General features: G+C 51.8%; 1 protein-coding gene across 3 annotated transcripts in view; it reads left to right on the top strand.

Annotated features, from left to right (window-relative positions):
- The first annotated feature begins 474 nt into the window (after nucleotides 1–474).
- Nucleotides 475–20,921, top strand: part of LOC138580071 (zinc finger protein 501-like) — a 119,893-nt gene continuing 99,446 nt past the window's right edge. For all 3 annotated transcript variants that reach the window (XR_011304168.1, XM_069650323.1, XM_069650322.1), the window contains exon 1: nucleotides 475–647. The gene's annotated coding sequence lies outside the window, so the exon portion shown is untranslated. The remainder of the gene's footprint in view (nucleotides 648–20,921) is intronic.

Raw genomic sequence — 20,921 nt, 5'->3', positions numbered from 1 at the left:
ATCAGTACAGTGAACTTGACAGTTAAAAAAATGCAAATATCAATAAAAAAGGTGCGTTTGCTGCGTTTGATGTTACATATCTTGCGATGCACCTTCTTTCTCCACCTGTCTCTGTGGTGCAAGCAGTTAATGTTTGAGGCTTGCAACTGGGACGTTGGGGGTTCGAACCTGCCCTAAGATGGCAACATGCCTAAAATCTAATACTGTTTTATATAGTTGGTAATTGCTAGTGATAAAAAAAAAACGGGACTGTCACTGTCCCCTAAAAACAGGGCCAGAGGGGACGTCTGGTCACCCTAAGCCTGGGCAGCTTGGTTCCCGCCCCGTCCCCCCCGAGGGCGGCCAGTGAACCGCTTCCTGGGGACGGGGAAGGGGGCGGGCGACTGACGTCAGATCCGGTGCCTCGGAGGCGGAGAAGGGACAGACGTCGAATCCCGCGCCTGGGGGCGGGGCGGGGCGCGGCCTGACGTCAGATCCGGTGCTCCACGTGCAGGAATGTAAACACTGGGGCGGAAGGGTGGGCTCGGCCATCGGCTGCTTCTGCCTGCTCCTGCAGGGGGAGGGGAGGGGAGATGCGCGCATTACAGGGGGCGCCGCTTCCCGCGCGCACCGCCACAGGCAGCCCAGAGCACCGCCGCCCAGACCAGGTAAGGAGGCACGGGCTTTCCAATGTCTCAGAGGTGCTGCCGCTCTGTGCCGCCACCACAGCACAGTGCCAAGTAGCAAGAGGTGCCACCACCCCAACACAGTGCCAAGTAGCAAGAGGTGCCACCACCCCAACACAGTGCCAAGTAGCAAGAGGTGCCACCACCCCAGCACAGTGCCAAGTAGCAAGAGGTGCCACCACCACAGTGCCAAGTGCCAAGAGGTGCCACCACCCCAGCACAGTGCCAAGGTGCCACCAGCACAGTGCCAAGTAGCAAGAGGTGCCACCACCCCAGCACAGTGCCAAGTAGCAAGAGGTGCCACCACCCCAACACAGTGGCAAGTATACCACTCTAGCTCAGTGGTGCATCTCAAGAGGCGCTGCCACTCTAGCTCAGCCCTGGCAATCAAAAGGTGCTGCCGCTCTTTCTCAGTCCTGATGATCAAGAGGTGCTGCCACTCTAGCTCAGTCCTGGGGGTCAAGAGGCGCTACCACTCTAGCTCAGTCCTGGGAATCAAGAGGTGCTGCCACTGCCACTCTAGCTCAGTCTTGGGTATCAAGAGGTGCTACCACTCTAGCTCAGTCCTGGGAATCAAGAGGTGCTGCCACTGCCACTCTAGCTCAGTCTTGGGGGTCAAGAGGCGCTACCACTCTAGCTCAGTCCTGGGAATCAAGAGGTGCTGCCACTGCCACTCTAGCTCAGTCTTGGGTATCAAGAGGTGCTGCCACTCTAGCTCAGTACTGGGAATCAAGAGGTGCTGCTACTCTAGCTCAGTCCTTGGTATCAAGAGGTGCTGCCACTCTAGCTCAGTCCTGGGTATCAAGAGGTGCTACCACTCTAGCTCAGTCCTGGGTATCAAGAGGTGCTGCCACTCTAGCTCAGTTCGGGGAATCAAGAGGTGCTGCTACTCTAGCTCAGTCCTTGGTATCAAGAGGTGCTGCCACTGCCACTCTAGCTCAGTCTTGGGTATCAAGAGGTGCTACCACTCTAGCTCAGTCCTGGGAATCAAGAGGTGCTGCCACTGCCACTCTAGCTCAGTCTTGGGGGTCAAGAGGCGCTACCACTCTAGCTCAGTCCTGGGAATCAAGAGGTGCTGCCACTGCCACTCTAGCTCAGTCTTGGGTATCAAGAGGTGCTGCCACTCTAGCTCAGTACTGGGAATCAAGAGGTGCTGCTACTCTAGCTCAGTCCTTGGTATCAAGAGGTGCTGCCACTCTAGCTCAGTCCTGGGTATCAAGAGGTGCTACCACTCTAGCTCAGTCCTGGGTATCAAGAGGTGCTGCCACTCTAGCTCAGTTCGGGGAATCAAGAGGTGCTGCTACTCTAGCTCAGTCCTTGGTATCAAGAGGTGCTGCCACTCTAGCTCAGTCCTGGGTATCAAGAGGTGCTACCACTGCCACTCTAGCTCAGTCTTGGGTATCAAGAGGCGCTACCACTCTAGCTCAGTCCTGGGAATCAAGAGGTGCTGCCACTGCCACTCTAGCTCAGTCCTGGGGGTCAAGAGGCGCTACCACTCTAGCTCAGTCCTGGGAATCAAGAGGTGCTGCCACTGCCACTCTAGCTCAGTCTTGGGTATCAAGAGGTGCTGCCACTCTAGCTCAGTACTGGGAATCAAGAGGTGCTGCTACTCTAGCTCAGTCCTTGGTATCAAGAGGTGCTGCCACTCTAGCTCAGTCCTGGGTATCAAGAGTTGCTACCACTCTAGCTCAGTCCTGGGTATCAAGAGGTGCTGCCACTCTAGCTCAGTTCGGGGAATCAAGAGGTGCTGCTACTCTAGCTCAGTCCTTGGTATCAAGAGGTGCTGCCACTCTAGCTCAGTCCTGGGTATCAAGAGGTGCTACCACTCTAGCTCAGTCCTGGGTATCAAGAGGTGCTGCCACTCTAGCTCAGTTCTGGGAATCAAGAGGTGCTGCCACTCTAGCTCAGTTCGGGGAATCAAGAGGTGCTGCTACTCTAGCTCAGTCCTTGGTATCAAGAGGTGCTGCCACTCTAGCTCAGTCCTGGGTATCAAGAGGTGCTACCACTCTAGCTCAGTCCTGGGTATCAAGAGGTGCTGCTACTCTAGCTCAGTCCTGGGAATCAAGAGGTGCTGCCACTCTAGCTCAGTCCTGGGAATCAAGAGGCGCTGCCACTCTAGCTCAGTCCTGGGTATCAAGAGGTGCTGCCACTCCAACTCAGTCCTCCTGGGTATCAAGAGGTGCTGCCACTCTAGCTCAGTGGTGGGTCTCAAGAGGTGCTGCCACTCTGCCACCACCACAACACAGTGCCAAGTATCAAGAGGTGCTGCCGCTCTACTTCCGTGGTGGGTCTCAAGAGGTGCTGCCGCTCTAGCATAGTCCTGAGAATCAAGAGGTGCTGCCACTCTAGCTCAGTCCTGGGGATCAAGAGGCACTGCCATTCTAGCTCAGTCCTCCTGGGTATCAAGAGGTGCTGCCACTCTAGCTCAGTCCTGGGTATCAAGAGGTGCTGCCATTCTAGCTCAGTGCCAAGTATCAAGAGGTGCTGCCACTCTAGCTCAGTCCTCCTGGGTATCAAGAGGTGCTGCTGCTCTAGCTCAGTCATCCTGGGTAACAAGAGGTGCTGCCGCTCTAGCTCAGTGCCAAGTATCAAGAGGTGCTGCCACTCCAGCTCAGTCCTGGGTATCAAGAGGTGCCACCACCACAGCACAGTGCCAAGTATCAAGAGGTGCTGCCACTCTAGCTCAGTCCTGGGAATCAAGAGGCGCTACCACTCTAGCTCAGTCCTGGGAATCAAGAGGCGCTACCACTCTAGCTCAGCCCTGGGAATCAAGAGGTGCTGCCACTCTAGCTCAGTCCTAAGAATCAAGAGGTGCTGCCACTCTAGCTCAGTCCTGGGTATCAAGAGGTGCTGCCACTCTAGCTCAGTCCTGGGTATCAAGAGGCGCTGCCACTATAGCTCAGTCTTGGGTATCAAGAGGTGCTGCCACTCTAGCTCAGTACTGGGAATCAAGAGGTGCTGCTACTCTAGCTCAGTCCTTGGTATCAAGAGGTGCTGCCACTCTAGCTCAGTCCTGGGTATCAAGAGGTGCTACCACTCTAGCTCAGTCCTGGGTATCAAGAGGTGCTGCCACTCTAGCTCAGTTCGGGGAATCAAGAGGTGCTGCTACTCTAGCTCAGTCCTGGGAATCAAGAGGTGCTGCCACTCTAGCTCAGTCCTGGGAATCAAGAGGCGCTGCCACTCTAGCTCAGTCCTGGGTATCAAGAGGTGCTGCCACTCCAACTCAGTCCTCCTGGGTATCAAGAGGTGCTGCCACTCTAGCTCAGTGGTGGGTCTCAAGAGGTGCTGCCACTCTGCCACCACCACAACACAGTGCCAAGTATCAAGAGGTGCTGCCGCTCTACTTCCGTGGTGGGTCTCAAGAGGTGCTGCCGCTCTAGCATAGTCCTGAGAATCAAGAGGTGCTGCCACTCTAGCTCAGTCCTGGGGATCAAGAGGCACTGCCATTCTAGCTCAGTCCTCCTGGGTATCAAGAGGTGCTGCCACTCTAGCTCAGTCCTGGGTATCAAGAGGTGCTGCCATTCTAGCTCAGTGCCAAGTATCAAGAGGTGCTGCCACTCTAGCTCAGTCCTCCTGGGTATCAAGAGGTGCTGCTGCTCTAGCTCAGTCATCCTGGGTAACAAGAGGTGCTGCCGCTCTAGCTCAGTGCCAAGTATCAAGAGGTGCTGCCACTCCAGCTCAGTCCTGGGTATCAAGAGGTGCCACCACCACAGCACAGTGCCAAGTATCAAGAGGTGCTGCCACTCTAGCTCAGTCCTGGGAATCAAGAGGCGCTACCACTCTAGCTCAGTCCTGGGAATCAAGAGGCGCTACCACTCTAGCTCAGCCCTGGGAATCAAGAGGTGCTGCCACTCTAGCTCAGTCCTAAGAATCAAGAGGTGCTGCCACTCTAGCTCAGTCCTGGGTATCAAGAGGTGCTGCCACTCTAGCTCAGTCCTGGGTATCAAGAGGCGCTGCCACTATAGCTCCGTCCTGGGAATCAAGAGGCGATACCACTCTAGCTCTGTCCTGGGAATCAAGAGGCGCTACCACTCTAGCTCAGTCCTGGGAATCAAGAGGCGCTACCACTCTAGCGCAGTCCTGGGAATCAAGAGGTGCTGCCACACTAGCTCAGTCCTGAGAATCAAGAGGTGCTGCCACTGCCACTCTAGCTCAGTCCTGGGGATCAAGAGGCACTGCTACTCTAGCTCAGTCCTGGGTATCAAGAGGCGCTGCCACTCTATCTCAGTCCTGGGAATCAAGAGGTGCTACCACTCTAGCTCAGTCCTGGGAATCAAGAGGCGCTACCACTCTAGCTCAGTCCTGGGTATCTAGAGGTGCTTCCACTCTACCTCAGTGGTGGGTCTCAAGAGGTGCTGCCACTCTAGCTAAGTATCAAGAGGTGCTGCCGCTCTACCTCAGTGGTGGGTCTCAAGAGGTGCTGCCACTCTGTGCTGCCACCACCACAGCACAGTGCCATGTATCAAGAGGTGCTGCCACTCTAGCCAAGTATCAAGAGGCGCTGCCACTCTAGCTCAGTCCTGGGAATCAAGAGGTGCTGCCACTCTAGCTCAGTCCTGGGAATCGAGAGGTGCTGCCACTCTAGCTCAGTCCTGGGTATCGAGAGGTGCTGCCACTCTAGCTCAGTCCTGGGTATCGAGATGCGCTGCCACTCTAGCTCAGTCCTGGGTATCGAGAGGTGCTGCCAGCTCAGCCCTGGGTATCGAGATGCGCTGCCACTCTAGCTCAGTCCTGGGAATCGAGAGGTGCTGCCACTCTAGCTCAGTCCTGGGTATCGAGAGGTGCTGCCACTCTAGCCCAGTCCTGGAAATTAAGAGGCGCAGCCACTCAAGCTCAGTCCTGGGAATCAAGAGGCGCTGCCACTCAAGCTCAGTCCTGGGAATCAAGAGGTGCTGCCACTCTAGCTCAGTCCTCCTGGTTATCAAGAGGTGCTGCCACTCTAGCTCAGTCCTCCTAGGTATCAAGAGTTGCCGCCACTCTAGCTCAGTCCTGGTATCAAGAGGTGCTGCTATTCTAGCTCAGTCCTGGGAATCAAGAGGCGCTGCCACTCAAGCTCAGTCCTGGGAATCAAAAGGTGCTGCCACTCTAGCTCAGCCCTGGGTATCAAGAGGCGCTGCCACTCTAGCTCAGCCCTGGGTATCAAGAGGTGCTGCTGCCACTCTAGCTCAGTGGTGGGAATCAAGAGGTGCTGCCACTCTAGCTCAGTCCTCCTGGGTATCAAGAGGTGCTGCCACTCTAGCTCAGTCCTCCTGGTTATCAAGAGGTGCTGCCACTCTAGCTCAGTCCTCCTAGGTATCAAGAGTTGCCGCCACTCTAGCTCAGTCCTGGTATCAAGAGGTGCTGCTATTCTAGCTCAGTCCTGGGTATCAAGAGGTGCTGCCACTCTAGCTCAGCCCTGGGTATCAAGAGATGCTGCCACTCTAGCTCAGTGGTGGGAATCAAGAGGTGCTGCCACTCTAGCTCAGTCCTGGGTATCATGAGGTGCTGCTACTCCAGCTCAATCCTCGGTATCAAGAGGTGCTGCCACTCTAGCTCAGTCCTGGGTATCAAGTGGTGCTGCCACTCTAGCTCAGTCCTGGGTATCAAGTGGTGCTGCCACTCTAGCTCAGTCCTGGGTATCAAGTGGTGCTGCCACTCTAGCTCAGTCCTGGCTATCAAGTGGTGCTGGCACTTTACCTTACTTTTACTTTAATAGATTTATAATGCGCAGCCATAACCCCGTAGGCATGATGGCGCGGACAAGACATAACACTCCAACAGGAAGACAATAGCAGTCCAGGGAAGTCATAGACTAAAGCAGAAGGAAAGACCCTAATAAAACAGCCAGGTTTAAGCTTTCTTTTGAAAAGCTCAAGTTTAGTTTTCAGCATGAGTTCCAACAGCAAACAATTCCAGGCTGTCGGAGCTGCTATGCCAAAAGCTCCTTTTTCCCCTTTCCTGGATTTACTTCTCGGGATCATTCGCATTTTAGTCTCCTGCGAACTGAGAGACCGTGGGGTACTCTTCGGCAAGATCAGTTCATTCAAGTAGCGGGGCATAATAGTCAAAAGACTCTTAAAGGTAATGAATAGTAGACGATAATGGATTCTTGCCTCTCCGTGGAGCCAGTGTAGCGCTCTTCTGGCTGGTGTGACATGGTCACGTCTGGTCAGACCTGTAACCACTCTCACTGCTCCATTTTGGATAACTTGCAGTCTATTTATTTCTGTTTTACTAATGCCATTCAACAAACTGCAACGGTAGTCCATTTTGGCTCCCACTATGGCTCTAGCCAGAGTTTCTGCATTTGCCTGGGAGATCATGGGTCGAAGGTGTGCGAAAAGTTTTAAATAGTAAGCCGTGCCAGATACCACACTTCCCACATGAGCTTTCATGGAGAGGTGTTGGTCAGCTGTACCCGGGAACTAACTTGGAGATCCGGCTCACAATCGTGAGCTCACTTTTAGCTCTGTTTAGTGCTAGACCATTTTGCACCATTCAATTTTCGATACACGTGTAGTTATTAATACACTCTTCGTCTCGTGTATGGTCTCCGGTCAAGGGGATGATACATTGCGTATCATCCGCAAAGTTGGTAAACCAGATGTTTTCTTGCAACAACATGGAGAAGAAGGGAACAGTAAAGATGTCATAAAAGCAGGGCGAAAGGTTTGCTCCCTGCGGGACTGCATATTCGATCGGAATTGTATCTGCTTCAGCTATGTCCGAACAGACGCTACTGACCTAATTCCTAAGAAAGGAAGCTACCCACTGCAAAGCTTCTGGGGGGAATGCTGCCACTTGTTTGAGCCTGGTGACAAACAACGTGTGGTCAACCAGGTTGTATGCGGCTGAGAGATACAGCAGCATAAGCATGGTGGCCTCTTCCTTATCCATATTCGATAGAAGCCTGGATTTGAGTTCCAGAAGGGTTGTTTCAGTACTATGCCCTGCTCTGAACCCTGATTGTCGACAGTTTAGAATGGGGTGGCTTTCTATATGTTTGGCTATTTGTTTATATGCAACCCTGTCCAAGATTTTCATCAGAAATGCCAAATTCGTGATAGGCCTAAAGTTCAATGGGTCCTCTTTGGGAGGCTGGGTTTTTTCAATGGAGGTTTCACCCATGAACGTTTGAGTACATCAGGCACAGTGCTCTCTCTGAAGATGCATTCACAAATGGAGAATAGCTGCTAACAGTGTAGGGAGCATGTTTTTATGATGATAGCGGAAAACGGTTCACCCCTGCAACTGGTTGTTTTCAAATGTTTCACTACCTTTGTCAATTCCTCCAGCGTGATTGTTCAAAATGAGAATTCAGGGATGGTGGGACATCTGATGGGATCCTGGCATTCGGTGGTGCTGTTTTTCCTGTGTGAGTTAGCCTTTTTCCGACTAATGTTGGCTTTGATACCCTGAAGTTTAGTACTCATGGTGTTACAACCTTCCGACGTTGGTCCATTTTACAGAGAAGGAGGTTGTGTGGATCGATACAACGGAATACTTTAAAGATGGCCGCAGCTCTGGACCATGGGAGTAGCGGCTGTGTAGTTTCCTCACACTTTCCGCGGACGTTGTCAGTGGGTCACGTGATTCCATTAAAGGGCCGAAGACGCTCAGCTAGAAGCGTCGCTACTGTGTTGTGTGGCGCTCCATAAGTTCACATCTAGGCTTACCTGAATTTCTGAATCGTTCATGTTATTCTGTGCTCATTTCCTTTTCCTTCCAATTTTCTCCTTAGAAATCCGCTGCAAACTACTTTTCCACGAGACCCCCGAACTGCCCATTGCTACCGAATCACCTCATCTCCCTCGCTCCTTACCCTTCAGTCACGCGATCTACGAGTAGTAGAATTCACGTCCTTCTTGAGAAAGTGAGTACCCCTTTCTTACTGATCTTTAACTTCCTTTCCTCTTCTGGTACTAATTCCTGTTCGTCTTCTAGGTATCTACCGAATCTTCCGGTCCAAGACTACGGACCGACTTTCACTGCGAGTCGAACCCGCTCGCAGGTCCAAAGCCACACCCCGCTGGGAGTCCATAGTAAGAACGAGACCCCTTCATCTCTTTTTCTGATACCTGACTTACCTCCTTGTTGATACTTACCTGTTGTTTCCTTCATGCTGTAGAAGTGGTGATCCACTATTCCTGTGGATAACCGCCCAACGGAGTCCATCCATTGAAGAAGTTCACCCATCGACATCCCCCAGGGTTTTTTTCCCCCAGAGGGTTTCCCTGGGGTTCGTGCTTCTCCCTCGGTGGTCATTCATTTCCGGTGGGGGAGAGCAGGATCCTCCGGGAGGCCCTTGCACACAGCACTTGCTGCTCTCGTCTCTGCTGTTGGATCAGATTAGTGCCTAGTATCTTTTTTCGACATCTGAATATTTCAGATTTACCAATTGTCGTCAATAACATCAAGTTACATAATCAATAATAGTTATAACAGTTAACGACGCCTAAGAAAAGGATTACCCTGGTCAGACGGCATAGGCATGGAGCAGCAAATGCAACAGCTAATGGCAGCAATGCAATCCATGTCTTTGGAAATGCAGACCCTTAAATAGGACAATGCCCATCTTAGACAACAGGTTGCCCGAGCATTCTCGGAGACCCCCTCTGTAGCCTTGTCCACAGGCAAGTTTGACGGGGATCCACATAAACTAAAAGAATTCTTAGACAGCTGTACCGTTCAGTTTACTTTTAAATCCCGGTTCTTCCCTTCAGATAACGACAAGCTGGTCTTTCTAATTTCTCATTTATCTGGACCTGCCCTTGCTTGGGGTACCCCATTGGTCACCTCAGGTAACGCCATTTTGGAATCTTATCCAGCGTTCACCAATAGCCTAAAAAACATGTTCAGCCAGCAAGAGATTTCTGTAACTACGCAGGAAAGACTCCTGGACCTTAGTCACGGCAATAAGGACCTTATGGTATATATTACCCAATTTAAGCAACTGTCCTCTGAAACAGGGTGGCCTGATGATGGGTTACTGAGCCTCTTTCGACGGGGCCTTGCGGAGGATCTTAAGGATGAGGTTTCTAAGGTTCCACGACTAGCCAATTTGGCAGAGATGATAACCCTTCCCATGCAGATAGACTATCGTCTTCAAGAGCGTTATCAAGAGCAAAAGAAGAGCAAAGGGCTTCGTTCACATCTAGACCCACTTCCAGTTCCAAGTAAACAAACTCATGTTGAAGAACCCATGCACATGGGATCCGTTAGGGGACCCATCTCAGCTGCAGAAAGAGAACGGCGGAAGTTGTTAGGTCTGTGTATGTACTGTGGATCTTCCTCCCATATTTTGCGAGACTGCCCGATTGTTCCTCCTCGTCGGTCCCGAGCTCCGGTATCGGGAAACGCCAAACACCTGCCGTAGGGGGAACCATGGCAGTTGACCAGAATCAGGGTTCCCCTCATAGACTAGGTTCCTCACTGGACCCAGCTGCTAACGATCAATCTATGATAGTTCTTTCCTTAACCATTGTATTACTGGATCATGTACTGCAGGGGATCCTGCATTACTTGATTGTGGAGCGGCTGGAAATTTCTTGGACAATCAATGGGCAGCTAAATATGAGATAGCTAGAATTTCGAAGTCCTGCACAACCCCCATTCAAGGGGTTGACGGGAGCCCCTTAAATTCAGGACCCATTTGAGAACAGACTAAACCTGTGACATGTTTGATTGCTTCGCATAAAGAAACATTGGTCTTCGATTTGATAAGAACCGGCCATATCCCGGTAATACTGGGCCTTCCGTGGTTACGTACTCATAACCCCTTTATAAACTGGAAGGCAGGTACACATTTTTTTTTTTTTTAGGCTCTGAATATTGCGTTTCCCACTGTCTGTCTCAAAATTCTGTAGGCATTCAGATTCCTTCAGAGAAATCTGACATTCCCAAGGTGTGTTCCATTGGCCAACTAGGAATGATCCCAGAATGTCACCAGCATTACCAGAGAGTCTTTTCCACTCCTCATTTTCCTACATTACATCCACACCGGAGGGACGACTGTCATATAGATCTCCTCACGGACCAACCTATTCCATTTGGACTGATGTACGTATTGTCTCAACGAGAAAAGACAGCCCTTAAAGACTATCTCCATGCCAATCTTCAGAACGGCCTAATAACAGAATCTAAATCTCCTGCGGGAGCCTCTCTGTTTTTTATACCTAAGAAGGACTCGGAAGAACTGAGACCCTGCATTATTACAGAGGACTCAACAAGATCATTATCTCGGATAAATACCCCATGCCCTTGATCAAGGATATTCTTGAAGCAGTTCGAGGAGCTGTCCTATACACCAAATTAGATCTCAGAGGGGCTTATCACCTAATCAGAATTGCGCCTGGTGACGAGTGGAAAACTGCCTTTCGGACTCTCTTCGGCCATTTCCAATATCAGGTAATGCCTTTCGGTCTAGTAAATGCGCCCGCAGTCTTCCAATGATTTATGGATCACCTTTTTGCCGATCTTCTTCACTGTGTCATTATTTATCCAGATGACATATTGATTTTTTTCTGCGAGTAAAGATGACCACATCCATCATGTCAACACCGTCCTAGATCGGCTACAGGCTAACCAATTATACTGCAAAGCAGAAAAATGGGAGTTTCACCAACCACAAATTACTTACCTTGGATTCGTCTTGCTCATGGCATTTCCATGGACCCCAAGAAGATTTCTGCAGTCTTAGACTGGCCATCCCCGACTACCATCAAGGAAGTCCAAAGATTTCTGGGATTTGCAAACTTTTATCGTAAATGTATTCCCTGCTACTCAGAGACAATTGTACCTATTACCCGCCTACTAAAGAAAGGGATAGCATTCTCGTGGGATCCATTAGCTCAACAAGCTTTCGAGACTTTGAAAAGTTTGTTTACCTCCGCTTCGATATTAATCACTCCCGACCAGTCCCAACCGTTTATTGTTGAAACAGGCTCCTCTCATCATGCGCTAGGAGCAGTACTACTGCAAAAGTCAGATCAAGGGGAAAAAAGACCCATGGCCTATCTGTCAAAAACATTTAATTCCTCAGAAGAACATTATTTTGTACTTGAAAAGGAATTATTAGCTATTAAAAAGGCTTTTGAAGAATGGAGGCATCTATTGTTAGGCTCCCCATTTTCAGTGGAAGTCCGTACAGACCTCCAGAATCTTAAAGTCCTTCAACAAGCTCAAACAGCAGACAGGCACGGTGGGCTCTTTTTTTTTTGCCGTACCGGATCGAATTTACTTTCCTGCCAGGAAACCAAAATCAACGAGGAGATGCTCTATCTCGCAAGAATCCGCGAACCACCAGATTCTGCTCGGAAAAGATGTTCCCTAAAGCGAAGTTTGTTGCAGTAATCACTGACTTTCTTCAACTTCTCAAACAGGAAACTCTCCAGCAACAACGTTTGTGCGAGGATCTTGTTTCCACTCATAACCTCACAAAGAATCAAGATTTGTACTTCCATGCTGAACAAGTGCTAGTTCCTTCTCCATCTCTCCAACTGGAAGTGCTCCGGATGTGTCATGACTCCCGAGCCGCCGCACATCGAGGTATTCAGACCACCCTCGATGATGTCAGTCGACATTTCTGGTGGCCCAATATTCAGTCGGATGTACGAGACTATGTAAGTGGTTGTAGTACGTGTATTCAATCCAAATCTACACAAGCTCTCCCGTTTGGTCTACTGGCTCGTATGCCTATACCGGAAAAACACTGGCAAATAATTTCTACAGACTTTATTGTGGACCTTCATCTCAATACACCACCATTATGGTCACCATAGACTTCTTCACCAAGTTAGCTCATTTCACCCCTTTATTTAAGATCCCAGGGGCAGCCCAGATGGCCAAAGTATTCATCTCAGAAGTGTTTTCCTGACACAGTCTTCCCGATACTATTGTATCAGACAGAGGACCCCAATACACATCTCAATATTGGAAAAGGGTTTGCCACGTTCTGGGAATCAAGAGGGCACTTAGTTCAGGATATCATCCCCAAACCAACGGGCAGACTGAACGCCTCAATCAGACCCTGGAAGGCTATCTACGCTGTTTTGTGTCTGCAGCACAAGATAATTGGTCGGATTTATTACCATTTGCCGAATATGCTTACAACGTCAGACATTCAGCTCTCAAGACCAGTCCCTTTCATTGTTCTTATGGGTATCATCCTTCTTTCATCCCCACCGTGTCTCCACCTCCCTCAAATTCTCCCGGGGCGGACAGTCATAGCTGACATCCAGGCTGGATATCGGCTAGCCCGCATAGCTCTACAGACAGCACAAGACCGAGCCAAACAATATGCTGACAAACATCGTCGGGAAGTGCCAGCTTTAAATGTGGGGGACAGTGTCTGGTTGTCCTCACGATTTCTCCCAAAACATCTGGTTCCTTCCAAACTTTCTCCCAAGTTTTTTGGTCCATTCAAGGTGTTGTCCTGGGTAGGATCTGCTGCTGTCCGCTTTGCCTTGCCTCCTTCCTGGTGGTCTGTCCACCCAGTCTTTCATCTTTCCCAGATAAAATTAACTGTGGAAGATAGGTTTCATCAGTCTACCAATGCCTTGCAGTGGTAACTGCTACTGGAATTGAGTATGAAGTGGCCAACATTTGTGACTCTCGTTATCATAGAGGCCGCCTCCAATTTCTCATAGATTGGAAGGGTTATTCTCCGGCTGAAAGGACTTGGGAACCTGCCTCTGGAGTCCATGCTCCCCATCTGGTGAGTCGATTCTTCCGTCTCCACCCGGGGAAGCCGGGATCTCCACCCATGAGGAGGGGGCATACTGTTACACCCTTCCGATGTTGGTCCATTTTACAGAGAAGGAGGTTGTGTGGATTGATACAACGGAATACTTTAAAGATGGCCGCGGCTCTGGACCATGGGAGTAGCGGCTGTCTAGTTTCCTCGAGCTTTCCGCGGACGTTGTCAGTGGGTCACGTGATTCCATTAAAGGACCGAAGACGCTCAGCTCGAAGCGTTGCTACTGTGTTGTGTGGCGCTCCGTAAGTTCACACTAGGGCTTACCTGAATTTCTGAATCGTTCATGTTATTCTGTCCTCATTTCCTTTCCCTTCCAATTTTCTCCTTAGAAATCCACTGCAAACTACTTTTCCACGAGACCCCAGAACCGCCCATTGCTTCCGAATCACCTCATCTCCCTCGCTCCTTACCCTTCAGTCACGCGATCTACGAGTAGTAGAATTCACGTCCTTCTTGAGAAAGTGAGTCCCCCTTTCTTACTGATCTTTAACTTCCTTTCCTCTTCTGGTACTAATTCCTGTTCGTCTTCCAGGGATCTACCGAATCTTCCGGTCCAAGACTACGGACCGACTTTCACCGCGAGTCGAACCCGCTCGCTGGTCCAAAGCCACACCCCGTTAGGAGTCCATAGTAAGAACAAAAGACCCCTTCATCTCTTTTTCTGATACCCGACTTACCGCCTTGTTGATACTTACCTGTTGTTTCCTTTACGCTGTCGAAGTGGTGATCCATTATTCCTGTGAATAACCGCCCGACAGAGTCCATCCATTGAAGAAGTTCACCCATCGACATCGCCCAGGGTTTTTTTCCCCCAGAGGGTTTCTCTGGGGTTCGTGCTTCTCCCTCGCTGGTCATTCATTTCCGGTGTGGGGGGGGCAGGATCCTCCGGGAGGTCCTTGCACACAGTACCTGCTGCTCTCGTCTCTGCTGTTGGATCAGGTTAGTGCCTAGTATCTTTTTTCATCATCTGAATATTTCAGATTTACCAATTATCGTCAATAACATTAACAGTTACATTATCAATAAAAGTTATAACACATGGCGTCCTGAATCGCCTGGCACCCTGCTTTGTCTTTCATTACTTCATCTACCTCGAGGGTAGGTGTAAATTCTTGCTCTTTGAGAATTTTGAAGAGCTCTCTAGCCTCTGACATAGCTGTGGTGATCCTGTCATTAAAGAATTCTTCTTAGCCTCCAGTATGGCGGCTTTATACGATCCAGCCGCCTCTTGGTAGGCCTGACGCAGGTCTGGAGAATGGTTCATTTTCCAGCTATAATATTGTTTACGCATAAACACTTTCTTTTTGCGTAACGCAGGGTTTATTGGGGGGAACTAGTGCAGGACCCCCGCTCTTGCCACGGTAACCTTCTCAGCGATTAGGATGTCCCAAAGTTTTCCCCACCAGTGGGCCATACAGGGACCATCCGGGGACTTCCAGAAGCGGGTCAGCACACTTTTGCCTGCTAGGAGGCATTGCGTCAATAGCTTGGCTCTGTTTCCAGAGCAGGGGTAAATCCCCGGGGTCGGGACCCCCAGTAGGACGGTTTCAAGGTCCAGTGGGAGGGCGGTCCCGGTAATCTGTTCGATGGCCGAAAGACACCGAATCCAAAATTGCCAAATCTTGGGGCAGGTCCACCACATGTGAAAGAAGGATCCAGGCAGAGCACAGCCCCTCCAGCAGGAGGGATCCACTTGTGGGTTCATATGGTGTAGTCTGAGTGGGGGTAGTACCATCGCAGCATGAGCTTGTATGCGCATTCCTTGTTTGTGACGTACGAGTCCAAATGTCTACCCATGTTTGATCGTCAATCGAGTGACCCAGGTCCGCCTCCCACTGGGCCATGCATCGAGTTTTTGTCACCAGAAAGTCCCCCAGGAAGCCTCTGTATAGGGTCGAGGTTCTGACTTTAGCTGGTAAGTCTCTGAGAGTTTACTCAAGGGGCGTCATGGGGCGGGTGGCCGCCTGGAGGGTCTGGGGGTGGGGGCACCAGTGGCAGAGCTGGCAGTATGTAAATCTGTCCCCCTCTTGGAGTTGGAACACCTCTTTGCATTGTTCAAAGGTGCAGGGTTTGTTCCCAAAGTATAGCTGTTCCAGGGTTTCGAGGCCCCCATCTATCCAGTTTTGGAAGTTACGGGGATGAGCCCCCGGAGAGAAGTTTGGGTTATGAAAGATTGGTGGGAGGGGGCTTTGGCCTCTCGGGATTCCCTTCTGTTTCAGGGCCCAGTCCCAGGAGTTTAGGGTGTGTTTCGTCGTCCGCAAAATGTTCCAGCGTTCCCTGAGGGGGGGTTGGATGTGTGGGAGGAATCGGAGGGGGAGCGGGAGTTGAGCTTGTTCCAATTCCACCCATCTGGGGCGGGCTGTGCTTGTCTGCCAGGCGTGGATGTGTGCTAACTGTGCCGCTGCTCTCTAAGCCTGGAGATCGGGGACCCACAGGCCCACAAGCCTGGCGTTACCGACCAGGGTCTTGTAGGGGATCCTGCCTTCTTGCCTTTCCATATGAACTTTAGCATTTTCCTCTGTAAATTTTGAAGAGCCGGGGTCGGGATGGGCATGGAGAGGGAGGAGCAGGCGTAGAGGAATCTCGGTAGCAAGTTCATTTTGGTGGCTGTGATCCGACCCATTAATGAGATTTCTTGCATGGTCCAGCGTTTCATGTCTCCCTCTAGTTCTTGGAATAGTCTGGGAAAGTTTGCCTGATAGGTGTATTTCGGGTTTACTGAAATGTGAACTCCCAGATGGAGCGTTCCAGCCACTTAATTGGGCACAATCTGGTTAGTGCCTCCCGCTCCTCTGGTCGGAGGCCGTCCCAGGGCTACTGATCTGGCAAAGTTGACAGTGAAGCCAGTGACCTCCCCAAAGTTCTTTATTTCGGTCAGGACATGCCTCGCTGAGGTGCTAGTTTCTGAGAGCATCAGCAGTACGTTGTCGGCGTACAAAGCAATTTTATGTTGAGATGGGCCCACCTGCGGGCCCTTGATGAGTTCTGTCTGACCCTCTGGGCGTAGGATTCCATTGTGAGGGCAAAGAGAAGGGGAGATAGCGGACAGCCCTGTCTTGTCCCACAGGACATGGAGATTGGAGCTGAGAGGGCGCCATTGATCCTGAGGATAGTTTTAGGGGCCTTGTAGTTGGCCAGAACCATGTACCTGAACGTTGGGCCAAAACCAAAGGCTTCTAGAGTGCATTCCATGAATGACCAGTCCACTCTGTCGAAAGCCTTAGTTGCATCCAGGGCCATTAAGGCGAGACCTTGGGAGTTTCGGTGGGTGATGTCTATCAAGTTCAGTGTTCTCCGGATATTGTCTCCCGCAGTTCGGTGGAGGATGAAGCCCATTTGATCGGGGTGGATAATGTCTGGGAGTATGAGTGATAGTCGGTTAGCCAGGATCTTAGAGTATAGGTTGGCGTCTATATTCAATAGGGCGATAGGTCTGTACGAGGCTAGGTCTCTCGGGTCCTTCCCTGGCTTAGGCAGGAGGACTGTTGTGGACTCTTGCATTGAGGGGGTCACGGAGCCCGACCCCTTGAATGAGTTGAAGAGTGACACCATGTGGGGGATCAGTTGGGGTTTGAAAATGTTATAGAACCTTGAGAACCCATCTGGGCCTGGGGCCCGCGATTTGAGGGCCTTGATAGCCTCGTTGACCTCTTCATCAGTTATTGGAGCCTCCATCTGCTCTCTCGTGGAATCGGGGAGGCGTGGTAGGGCGGCCTTCCGCAGGTATTCTTTTTGTTTGGCTTGATCTCGTGTAGGTGCCGTCATGACCTGGGTTAGGTGGTCTACAGCTAGTTGTTGTTTCATTGACTCAGAGTAGTGAATCATCCCTTGTGAGTCCCGGAGCCCTGCGATGGTATTGGTGCGTCTCGTTTTGGCCAGGTTGGCTACCAGTAGCTTGTTAGCCTTGTTGTTTTTGGCATAATAGGATTGTCTGGTCTTAGCCAGTAGTTGCGCAGTATGTTCAGCGTAGTGGGCCTCCAGTTTCTTTCTGGCTGAGCGGAGGGCTCGTTGAGATCTGGGGGACCATCCATTTTTCTTTTGGGCTTCTTCTGCTGACAGCAGTTCTTCTTCCAAGGCTTGCCTAATACGTCTCTGGTCCCGGTGGAATGCCACCCCTTGAGCTATCGGGGCTCCCCTAACCACATCTTTCATCGCATCCCAGTTGTTAGCGGGGTAGGTATCTGAGACCGGGTTTTCCTCAAACAAGTTCTTGATGGTGGTCGCGATTTTTCCCTGATTGGCATGTCATTGAGGATCGGGTCATAAAGCGCCCATCTGCGTGGAGTAGCTTTGGGGTTCTGAATGCGAAGTTCCATTATTATCGGAGCATGGTCCGATAGAATCCTTGGGCCAATGGACACCTCATTGGTGAAAGCGAGGGTTTGGGGCAAAGATAGGAGGAGATCAATTCTAGAGAACGTCCAATGGACAAAGGATAAAAAGGAATAGTCTTTCTCTGTGGGGTGGAGCACCTGCCACATGTCCACCACCTCCAGGGTTCTGAAAAGGCGCAGGAGGCCGAGGGCCAGCGCGAAATCACCAGGGGCGAGGGGGTGGGATTTGTCTCTGGTGGGGTGTGGTACTCCATTAAAGTCTCCTATTATTGTTTGACCTTCTACAAAGCCCGAGAGGGAGGAGCCCAACGAGTCATAAAAGGTTGCCTGCCCCGCGTTGGGGGCATATGCTGATACAAAGGTGTAAAGGTCCCCCAACAGGAGGCATTTGATGGCCACGGAGCAGCCCTCAGGGCAAGTTATGGAGTCCAATATCTGGGGGTTTAGGTCTTTCCGAAACAGGATCGCCGTGCCCCCCTTCTTAGAATCTCCTGAGGCAAGAAACTAACGTGGGTAGGCGCTGGATCGAAGGCGACCAAAGTCAGCTGGGAGGAGGGGAGTCTCTTGGAGCAAAGCCACCCCGGCTTCTTCGTCCTGTAGTTTCTGTAAGATTGACTTGCGCTTGGGGGGGGGGTTAAGCCGTTAACATTCAGTGAGAGGAATCTCAGCGTCTGATGCTCCTGGGTCAGGGCCCCAGTTACTCCCTGCTCTGGGGGGGGGAGTTGACAGATTGTCCATTAGTTGCCATCATAAAGGTGATTTGGAGGCGTACTGTCCTGCGCTTGAGGTTTTAACAAGGGCTCCCAATGGGAGGCCAACTTTTTAACTGGCGGGGTGGGTAACATTGTGGGCGTAGCCCAACCCCTGGCCAACAGGGCCAGTTGAGACACTAGAAATAACATGTGTTTCCAAGGACTTTAAGGTGGAACGAACCTTGGAACGGGCATAATCCGTGGATGAGGCCCGCCGCCATGGGAGATCGTAGGACTGTGCTGTGCCGGAGCCGATGTTTTAGGCCTGACAAGGGGGGGCGGGCACCCAGGCAGACGGACCAACAACATATCTTTTAGCCTAGCTCAGGGTCTGATTACCTCCTCCTGTTGTTTCGGGATGCCCTCGACCATGAGGACCGCCTGGGTTGTGGTGGAGGGGCCGACTTGGGGCTCCCCGATGCCTCTGGGCTCGTTGAGGTGGCCCCCTCAGGGGAGGCCGGATGCATGTGCTTGGCGGCATCTTCCAGGTGACTAACTCTCCGAAGAGAGCTGTTGAGAGAGAATTGCAACGCTGTGGGGAAAAGCCATCTGTACTTGACTTGTCGTTCCTGAAGGAAGAGGGCCAGGGGTCGGAGCGCCCTTCTTCTTTGCAGAGTTAGAAGTGAGAGATCCTGATATATCTGAATAGGGAGCCCCTGGAAGGAGAGGTCATCACGAGAGCGGCTGATGGCGGAGATGGCTTCTTTCGTGGAGAAGTAGTGGACATCTGGAGGAAGACTTGAGTCCACTCCCCGGCGCAGTCTGTGGGTCCGATCCAGCATTAGCTGAGCTTTATCTAGATGTGGGACGAGGGCCTGGAAGAAGTCTCCTATATATTCTGGCAGATTTTTGTCAAGAACTGAGGATGGGACTCCCCGGATCCGAAGGTTGTTGCGGCGAGCTCTATTTTCCAAGTCCTCCTGTTTGAATTCGAGGATTTCACATTTGTCTTGGAGGGCTCTTACTGCCTGCTGGATGTCTCCCAATGTGGTTGCCTGGTCTTGGGAGCGGTTCTCGACTTCAGCCAGCCTTTGCTTCACCTCGGCCACCTTATGGTCAGTTTGCTCCAGTTTGGTGGTGAGCTCCGACATGCAAGACTGAAATTCAGCCTTAAAGTCTGCCATGAAGGCCAGTAGGTCGCCCCTGGTGGTCGGGTATCCCCCCTCTTGGGAAGTCAGTAATGGCTTGGCGAGCTCTGATTTTTTCCCCTTGTCTGGGGCGGTGAGCATGGTGGCAATGTCTGCGTTTTTGGTTGTTTTCGTTTGCTTAGACATGGTGGTGGATCGTGGGGCGGAGGAGCAGTCGGGAAGGCCTACCCCGCGTCCAGCCACCAAGGCGCAGGGTATAGGACACGGACGCTAGTCCCGGGGTCGGCCAATGCGAGGCAAGTTAGTATGAAGGAGCAAGTCCGATAGATTTGAAGGATTTGGGTGAAGGAGAAGTCCCCTCTGTCCGGAGAGGAGCGGAGGTAGGCTACTCAGCTCTAGGGAGGCGATCAGATTACAACGATCCCACTGGAATCTGTCTGGGGGAAGGGGCGTGAGCGGAGCAATGGGCCGGGGTGCCCCAGGAGGTGGGTAGCTGAAGATTGCCACCTCTGAAGATGTTATAGAATTAGGGATATTCCCTAGCTGGGAGCTGAGGCGGGGCGGCCCAGCACAGGGAACAGCTCCTCTGTACCCGGAGCCATAGGGGGAAGCACCGGGCCGGGGCACCAGGTGGACAGTGTCGTTGCCCGGCAGATCCACCCACCCCCAAGGAGTGGTAAGAGAGATCCAGGGCTCAGATCAGCAGGCCGGGTGAGCGGCGGAGCCGGAGAGAGAGGATTGCGGGCCCCCCACGCTGGCCAAGTGGGGGCTGCGATGCCACAAGGGCCCAGTTTCAGTCCAAAGCCGGAGGAAAGGGCAAAGCGGGGCCTCCGGTCTTCAGGCCAGTCACCAAGTGAAGGCATGGGCCGGGGCGGCCCAGGAATCATGAATGTGGGGTCCAGGTCAACTAGGGGGACACCCACTGGCGTTGATCAGAGGCAGAGGAGAGGAGGCTGAGGCTTGTTCCGGGGGCCGCCAGGGGGAGGAGGGGGCAGCCTCTGCATGAAGAAGAGGAGCGCGCCTTGCAGGCTCCTTTGGGGAAGCCCAAGAAGGATGTGTGGCGGGCCCCCAACCCGACCCTTATTCCCCAGTAGCCCCCACCTGATGAGGCACCGGCCGTGCCGTTGTTTTTGCTCCGGAGTCGACGCCAAGTTGTTGCGTCCTTTCGGTTAGGTCAATTGTGGTGGGAGGTCCGACTGCCTTCAGTGAAGAGGAGGGGGGACCAAGGGCTAGTCCACTTCAATTATACAGGGCCTTTGGGTGTTCCCCTGAAGTCTTTCAGCCTGGAGGGCGTCGGCCCGCAATGGAAGGTCAAGGCAGGCAGCAATGGAGAACGAAGCGAGAGG

Source organism: Ambystoma mexicanum, chromosome 3p, assembly GCF_040938575.1.
Source record: "Ambystoma mexicanum isolate Mex_15411 chromosome 3p, UKY_AmexF1_1, whole genome shotgun sequence".
Classification (NCBI taxonomy): domain Eukaryota; kingdom Metazoa; phylum Chordata; class Amphibia; order Caudata; family Ambystomatidae; genus Ambystoma; species Ambystoma mexicanum.
The sequence above is the reverse complement of the archived record's forward strand: the minus strand, read 5'-3'. Positions and strand labels throughout refer to the sequence as shown.